This window comes from Rousettus aegyptiacus, unplaced genomic scaffold, assembly GCF_014176215.1.
Source record: "Rousettus aegyptiacus isolate mRouAeg1 unplaced genomic scaffold, mRouAeg1.p scaffold_m13_p_5, whole genome shotgun sequence".
Classification (NCBI taxonomy): domain Eukaryota; kingdom Metazoa; phylum Chordata; class Mammalia; order Chiroptera; family Pteropodidae; genus Rousettus; species Rousettus aegyptiacus.
Genome location: NW_023416308.1, coordinates 43,666,297 through 43,675,697, shown reverse-complemented (window position 1 = coordinate 43,675,697; position 9,401 = coordinate 43,666,297).

Sequence of the window (9,401 nt, the reverse complement as noted above, 5' to 3'; positions counted from 1 at the left end):
TTTTCTCTTGTTTTCTTTAGTGAGTCTAGCAGGAGTTTGTCAATTTTATTGATCTTTTCAAAGAACCAGCTCTTGGTGTTGCATTAATTTTTTCTATTTTTTGTTCTCAATTTCACTTAATTCTGCTCAAATTTTTATTATTTCCTTCCTTTTGCTGATGTTGAGCTTCATTTGTTCTTTTTCTAGTTTTTTAAGACTTCATTTAGGTTGTTTATTTGGGATTTTTTTTGTTTCTCGAGATAGACTTGTGATGACATGAACTTTCCTATTATTATCACTTTTGCTGTATCCTAAAAGCTTGATATGTTGTATTTTCATTCTTACTTGTTTCCATGTATCTCTTGAACTCTTCATTATTTCTTCTTTGACCTAGTTGTCCTTTAGCAGCATATCGTTTATGCTGCTGAAGAACATTTGTAGTTTTTCCTGCTTCTTTTTGCAGTTGATCTCCAGTTTCAAAGCATTATGATCAGAGAATATGCTGGTATGATTGCAATCTTCTTAAATGTGTTAAAGTTAGTTTTATGTCCCAGCATATGGTTTAGCCTTGAGAATGTTCCATGTGCCCTAGAGAAGAATGTCTTATCTGGTGTTTTGGGGATGAAAGTCTCTAAAAATGTCGATTCTGTTCAGTTTAAAACATTTTTTAATGTATGTGTATGCATTAGTTATATATGAGTTTCAAAAGCATATTTTAATAGTAGTTTAAAAATGATAGAGATCTCTCTGCCCTCCTTCAACTTTTGTTATTCGAATATTCCTATGTTATCGTAGTTTATAATATTTACATTCTATTTTCTAACAATAATCTCCATAGTTCTGTTTGTTTTGGCTGGTAGTATAGTTAAGTGGATTCAGTAATTTTCATCATTCTGTTTTTAAGAGTCTTTACCATTTATCTCTTCTTTAGCTGAAGTTGGCCTTCTATATTTTTAAAAGAAGGGGTCATTGGGACTATATCCCTTGAGATTGTTGTAATAGTTGGTTTTTATTTTATTTTTTTCTCAGCTTTATAGAAATATAATAGACAATTAGTTGCTTGTGTTTACATAGTACAATTCCATGAGTTTTGTTTTCAAGTATAGTTGGCATACAATAATATACCAGTTTCAGTTGTACAGCATAGTAATCAGAGATCCACATAACTCACAAAGCTATTACCCTACTAAATTTAGTACCCTCTTCTTGCTTACATATTACGTTATTAACCATCTTCCCCCCATGCTACACTCCACATCTCCATATCTACTCTGCAATTATCCATTTGTACCTCTTAATCCCTTTGCTTTTTTTCATACCCCCAAATCCCCTGCCATCTAGTAGTAGTCCTCAAAATATTCTCTGTGAGTTTATTTCCACTTTTGTTGTTGTCATTTATTTTGTTCTTTATATTCCACATGTATGTGAAATCATGCAATATTTGTCTTTTTCTACTTTTTAGGTCCATCAAGGCAATATCTTTTTCCATCCTCTCCCTTTTAGTCTGTGTGTCTCTTTTAATCTGAGGTGAGCCTCTTATAGGCAGCATACATAGGGGTCTTGTTTTCTTATCCATTCAGCCACTTTGTCTTTTGGTTAGAGCACTTAATTCTTTTCCATCTGAGGTACTTATTGATAGGAATGTTGTTATTACCATTAGTTATTCATATTTTTGACACATGTTTTTCTTCTTAAAAAAGTCCCTCCAAGGTTTCCTGTGATGCTGGCTTGGTGTTGATAAATTCCCTTAGCTTATTTTTGTCTTGAAAGCTCTTTATCTGTCCTTCAACTCTAAATGAGAGCTTTGCTGGATAAAGTAAGCTTGGTTGTAGATCCTGGGTTTTTATTATGTTGAATATTTTGTGCCAAACCCTTATGTCTTGCATAGTTTCTTTTGAGAAATCAGCTGCCAGTCTTATGGGTGCTCCCTTATAGGTAATTAATTGCTTTTCTCTTGCTGATTTTAAGATTCTCTCTTTGTATTTAACCTTTGGCATTTTGATTATGATGTTTCTTGGTGTGGGCCTCTTTGGGTTCCTGATTTCTGGGACTCTTTGAGCTTCCTGGGGTTTTATGTCTATTTCCTTTTACATTTAATAGTGTCCTATAGTCTACTTAAATTATTAGTATAGTCTTGGCTTCTTTTCTCTTGCCATTTTGATTGAGTGTCCTTGGTTTCCCCATATAGGTCATTTGATCCTGTTCTTTATTCACTCTGTTTATTCCATTTAATATACTGATTCCATTTAATATACAGATAATGTGTTCTTCATTTCTGACTGGTTCCCTTTTATAATTTCCATTTATATTTTTGTGTTATTTATCTCTTTGTTAAAGTTCTCACTGAATTCACCTACACTTCCCATAAGTTCATTGAGCCTTTTTATAACCAGTATTTTGAACTCAGCATCTGTGAGATGGCTTCACTCCATTATTTCTGGATCTCTATTCTGTTCTCTCATATGGTTTCTGCTTCTTTATCTTCCCATTTTGGCTGCTTTTCTATGTACTGTGCAAAGCTCTTAAGTCTCTTAAGTCTCCTAGTCTTATTAGTGTGGCTTTGTGAAGTAGGTATCCAGGGGCACAGTCATGAGAGGAGTTTAGCTGCAGGACAAGTTTAGCTCCAGCCTGTGACCCTCTGAGGTCACCTGTTACGATTCAGTAAGCAATCCAGATACTGTGCTTATAGTTGCCTCAAGAAACCATACTAGAAACTGAGGCCAGCTGCCTCCAGTGTGAGTGCTGCTTAGCAAGGGGCACCTGATTCCCAGAGGATACACCTGGGTGTGGCTTGGGTGGGGCCCTGAGTTGGGGGAGGCAGAGTTTCAGGGAATCTTCTGAGTGGAGCAACCTCTCTCATCCAGTTTGATGTCTCAGCTATGGCAAAGCTGTGTCCATGCACTGGGTGGAGGGAGGGCTCAACAAAGGGTCAATGGATAACACCAGCACTTCTGTACAGAGCAAGTCTTGCCTCTGGTCCTCACTCTGACAACTCAGTGTCCCCCTGTAAGTCCCTGGTGCTCCCTGCATAGCCTACCAGCACTGGCACTCAGAGTGAGCAGGTCCATCACCACAGAAGTCCACTTGTGGACACGGCCCCTTTAAGAGGCATCTGTAGCTGTCAGCTGCCACTGTTATGGCCTCCATCTCACTCAGCTGCTCAGGACTGAGCAGCCTTGTGTCCTCACCTCATCCTACCCCTTCCTGTTGCAGGGTGGTTTCTTATTCTCTCCCTAGTTGTATATCTTGTTCATCTAGATTCTAGGCGATTTTCCTTGCTGCTGCTCCTTATTTCTGTCACAACTTTGATTTGGTTGCCAGAGAGATGAACAGAGCCTCTATCATCTACGCCATTTTTTTTTGTCCTGTTGTAATCATTGAATTAAAAAAAAAAATGGTTGAAGCCATAAATAACCTGAGATTTACTTAATATGTGGTATGAAGTGAGAATTACAAGTTAACTTCTAACCTCCAGTATGTTATCTAGTCAAACAATTTTGCTTATTACTTCTTTAACCTTCTGAAAGATGAAACTGCCCAAGGGCAAATTGAGAATTAATATATGCCTTCCTTTGAGGAAACTGAGACTTTAAACAGAAAAATATGTGTTCAATGAATTTGAAGGTTTAAGGAAGAAAGAAGTTCAACTAATTAACTACATTTAGACCTATGTTGGGAAGAAAAGGATATTGGGGCTAGAAGGGGTCTTACAAATTGAAGGAAAATTGAAGAATCGAGGGAACAGTGGCTGAGATAAAAAAAGGCATTTCATACTTTCTTGTTTACTGAATTAGTGAGTGAATTCGAGGTTTCTGGGAAGTATAATGAGAATGAAAGCATAAGAAATATAGAAGTTAATGAGTCTGTGGTTCGAAAGTATGAGATATCATTTGAGTGATAAGATTCAAGGCAAAGTAAGTTGTCAAAATACGTTAGATGTGAAGGTCACTGTTACTAAGAAAATCACCAGAAGGCTCGAGGTTTAAATTGATTTGGATGTGGTATCTAAATTCTTTTTGGGCAATAGAAGAATTTTGGGAGAAGATGAAGACAGCCAGCTACCTAATAATTTAATGAATGTGGGGAAACAATGAACTCTTTGAGGTAGATCCAATATTCTACTTATTTTATAGATTAGAAAATGAAGCAGGAAGATGCTAAGTAATTTGCCTATGGCCATATGTTAGTAAGTGCCGGAGTCAAGATTCAGATCTAGGCAGTCAGACTCTCACATGTGTGTTCTGACCATTTTGCAGCCCTGCCTCCGTGTGTGTGTGTGTGCGTGTGTGTGTGTGTGTGAGATTTTTGATGTTGATGAGGCTGATGTTGCTCCTGTGTGTGAATACAACCTTGGCACTGTAGAACAGAGGCAGAGCAGCATGAAACTCCTAGATTTTGTCACATCAACCAGAGCTGTCCCATGGGGCAGCTCAGGGAGCTCTTGAGTCTATTTTGTATGTATGTTTTGGAAGGAGACTTTTCCTATCCATAGTCACCCTCATCTCCCAAGACCAAGCTGGGTCACAAGGGGAGGTGACTGACATTAATAAAACAAACAAACAAAAAACAACAAAAAAAGTAGACATTTCAGAAACCATGATATTTCTCTAAAATATACTGAACAATTTATCCATTTGCTTAATAAACATTTCTGTCTTATACTTACCGTAATATGGGGCTTTCAAGGAAAAATCCCTAAACAAGAGAAATTCAAAATTTAGTTGGGGGAAATAAGTTAATGTAAAGTAGGTGTCACTCTATATCCATCTTATTTGCTTTGGTCTCTCAGGTTACAAAGCTATGGATAAACTGAGGGAATTTTAGATCTTTCCCAATTAAACAAACAAACAAACAAACAAACAAACAAATTTCTCCACCCACAGTATATCACCAGGCTATTTATTATGCTATGTTCTTGGCCCGACTTGGGAAGACTGAGTTCTCAGAAAGATTGTATTGAATAAGTAGAGAAACTGAAACTTTTTCCCCCCGAATCTTTGTGGAATCCTTTTATTGTAGAAGTGATTCATACATTTAGCCCTAATAGAAATGTCAGCAGTGTTTTATGAATCATCTTATTCAAAAATGAGAGCAAACAAGGGAGGGACTGCACACTAAGTCCCATGAAAGACGAGCTCTTCTGTACACCCTCTGGGACGCTTTCCCTTTAGGTTGCTCCCCTTGGGCTTCCCCTTTATGTCGCTGAATTCCACTCTTCTAGTCTCTTTTTAGGTATTACTTCTTCTGAGAAGCTTTCTCTGAATTCTCAACCCTAAGGAATGTGACTGTTTTCCCCAGCACCCTTTTGTAGCAGGTATCACATGGTATTACAGTAGCTTGATTCTTCTCTCTAGACAACCCTTTATATGAGGCCAGGGACCACAGCTGTCTTGTTTAACATTGTATCCCCATCTCAAAGCCTGAGTTGTAAATAAGTGTTCCTTGCATGAATGATTCTTGGAACAGAACCTTGTTTTTCCTATAGTTGCTTCAATATTTTCTCAGTTGGGATCTTTTAGGTTTTTAGTATGTGTCATTGACATAATCAAGAGAGGAGGGAAATCAAAGACAAGGTGATTAGTGGTGGCACATAAAATTTTTGGAAGACCCAGCTTCTTCATTCTTCTATTATTTTTCTGTTCCCTACATTATAATGTAAACTCCATGTCCCTCCTCTATCACTGAGAAAACAGTAGATATAAAGAAGTGTCAACAGTTATTTTCATTGTAAACACAGAATTTTGGCCTATTACTCCCTTCTTCATAGATGATCATGGTGCTTACTGTTTTATATTGTTTCTTCTTTCTCTTGCCTTTCAGAAGATTCATTAATTTGTTGATTAAATTTCAAAATGTGCTGTGTCCCTTTTCTATGTATACTACCACTTACGTTCTGTTTTATGACATGTTTTAGAGGCGTAGAGATGCAGCATCGTTCATTTGGCAAATGTTGATTGGATGTTGCTAAGGGCCTGGCCCTGTTTCAGGAACTCAGGATGAATAAAATGGTTCCAAGGTTGGTGCTGGAGTCATGGCTTTGTGTCTTTGTAGAGTGCACCTTCTCTACTATGGACGGAAAGAGAACAGAGAAACCAAGGGTGGGGAGCGAGAAGTGGGGAGGAGTTTCCGACAGGCAAGGAGCTGGCACCAAAGCAGTATGCTGGGCCACTGGGGAGGCTTTGAACACCATGCCCTGGCAGAGGTCCGAGCTGCATCCCTGGTGGCTCTACTGCTGCAGTTTTATCTCTGCTAGTCCTCTTCTTTACTGTAGCCACACTGGTGCCAGGAGAAGGCGCAGACAGTGGATTAGGGAATGACCCTTAGGAATATTGGAGATGGGATTCACAAGGTATATAGGTACCTAAAGGCCTTGGCTCTCCTATGAGGCCAGGAGGGCTCTGTTAGTACGCAATGATAGAACCCATGCGTTCCTACACTCCAGGTATAAATCTTTGGGTTGAATGTGGCTCTCACCTCTTTGATGTTCATCTTCTCATTGGCACCCCTTCCTTTACCAAGTGCTGCAATCAGTGTGACTGAGGCTTCAAGACCAGGAGTCATGGCAAGAATGACTGCTCTGCAGCATCCCCCTTGCCTCTCCAGGATCTGCTGAGAGGGATGGAAAATCTTAGAACTAGATCAGCACCTTCAGCCCTACAACAGTGGAACTTGCTCTAAGGTTTATAATGTTTAGGCTGTAAAACATACCTAGATAGACAGAGAGACGTGTGGAATATTTCAATGAAGAAAACCCTTATCTTTAATGACGATGCTGCCGGCTACCAGCCTTAGGTGAAGATTGAAAAATAAACCTTGACAAAGAAGGAATGTTTTTACTGCATATAAAGGTAACTTGTTTTTGTAAGTAGGGTTTTAACCATTTTTAAAAAAAGATATTATGGATATATTTTGAAATTAAAATCTTAATTATTGGAAATAGGGAGGGAGGGAGGGAAGGAGAGAGAGAGAGAGAGAGAGAGAGAGAGAAAGAATATATGATTGAGAGAATTGAGGATTGGGGAGACCATCCCCTTGTGCTCTGTGTGATGCCTTAATATATATTTACTCATCCAGGGGAGGGCTTTGAATTAACCATAACTTTTTTTTTTTAGAATTCAGATTTGCAAATTTACTTACCTCAGCCACTGTAGGTCAAATATAAGTTAATTTTCACTTATATTGGAAATAATGTGAAAGAACTAGAACTAAGTCCTTGAAGTTATGAAAATTTCAACATTTGTACATTCATGTTTTAAAGAATTATTTCTCTAGTTAATTCCATACATTTTGTTGGTCTTTACAATCTGTTTTGCATCCAAATAAACCACTCTTCGATTAGTAATGGGATGCATATTGGTTATAGAGGTGAGGTTTCTGAATCTCTTTCTTGTATAAAACCAGAACTGTCAGGGAGAACCCCAAGAACAAAACCAGAACATCTAGGTATAATGTGACCAAGGCTGTAGACAAGGTGACAGGAATCACCTAATAATCTTGAGAAGCATAGCCACATATATTTTGTCTTCTATATGACAGATATTACATTTGATAACTATTTTTCAAATTAATATGTTTTTCTGAAGATACCTTACAGAAAACCTTTTTTTCCTAAGTTGGTAAAAGAGTTAATTTAAGGAGCCCAATGAATTCATATTTAGTATAAAGTACATTTCAGCATCATATATTGTCCTGTCTTTGGTTCTTACTCCTTAAGCACTTATTCTGGTAGTAGACTCTAGAATTTCTTAAGAAACGGTGAAGCTTTAACACATAAATGTTTTAATATAAATCTTCCTTGGAAACAAAAAGAAAAACCTAATCTCTTTCCTCAAGATGCTTGCAGTCTATCAAAAATGATATTTTAAAAATACATATTTTTTTCTATTATAAAGCAAATATAAAAATACTGTGGAAACTTTATTCTTCCTGGGATAATCAGAGCAAGCATCACAGAAGAAATGAAATACAAATTGTTTTGAACGGTGAGTAGGAGTTTTTGACAGGAGGAAAGAGGAGCAGAAAGAACATGCAAAGAGGGACAGAGGCATGAAAAACTGTGATGTACTTGAAGATGTCTTTGAATTGTGCATAAAGAAAATATTATCTCCTCATCTTTAGCCATCATCTATATACCGATGATTTCTAAATTGAATATATTCCTTCCAGACCTCACTTCTGAATTCCAAACTCCTATTCCATCTATAGAATACCTCTATTTTACTATTTGTACAGAAACCTCAACCTCATGACTATAACCTGAATCAATTTTTTTCACTCCTCTCCAATCTCTTCCTTCTCTATTCCCTTCTTCAGTGAGTGCGAAGATGCCCCTTCTAGTTATTTTTGTTGAATTCATAGCTATCATTGCAAGCTTCTAATTGAGCTGCCTTGGAGGAAAAATTATTGCATATAATCATGCACTAAGACTAAGTATCATCTTATTTCATGCTTTGCATTTAACACTGAGGAAATTGAAGTTCAGAAATTAAAACTCCAAATTCATGAAGTAAGTGGAGAAGCTAGAATTCGTATTGAATCTGACTTCAATCTCCATACTATTTCTAGTATACCACATTGGCTACAGTTCTAAATACCTTGCCATATTTCTCTTTCTAAAAGGCAAATCTAATCATATCTTCTCTTATAAATATTTAATCACTCTCCACTGCTTTTAGGATGAAGTTCAAATTCTTTAACACGAACTATAAATCCTTTTGTCATTTGGGCACTGCTTCCCTTTTTACTTTTCTCTCATTAATTCTATGTGTTTTCTGTCTAAAGGTTGTCAGTTCTTGCCAGTTCCTAAATGAGATTTCTCACCAAGTTTGTTGGTCCTGTGCTTCCTCTCTCTTTTTCCTCTTTGTCAACCTGACCTTGTCACTCTTCATGATTAAGTCCAGGCAATACTTCCTCTATGAAACTTTTCTTAGTATCTCTCTATCATTGAGTTAGCTTTTAGTTTTCTTAACTTCCTTCACATACTTCTAGTATACCTCTTACCTCATTGCTTTGAACATACCTGCTTGGGCTTCTCCATTAGACTGAGGATGGTAGTCTTTGCCTTGTTCATTTGTATCAAAATTGCTGAACGTAATGTCTGGGATAGAGTAGGTGCCCAGTAACTGTTTAAGTGAAATATGTTTTGTTTTGTTTTGTTTGATAACTAAGTGGGTGCTCATGTCACTGACCAAGAAATGGAATACAGGAAAATGGAAAAAATGATAGAAGATATTACTTTGACTTTCTGACTCATCGTATTTGAGGTCTCTGTTAAGTGTAAGTAGATACATCTAGTGTAAGCTGGTATTAGGCTGGAGATCTAAAGTGTAGATTTGGGAGTTCTTGAGATTATCTAGGAGAGAAAAGTATTTTAAGAATACTTTGTAAGTGGTAATGTGTCCTTTACATTGTGTTAAATCATG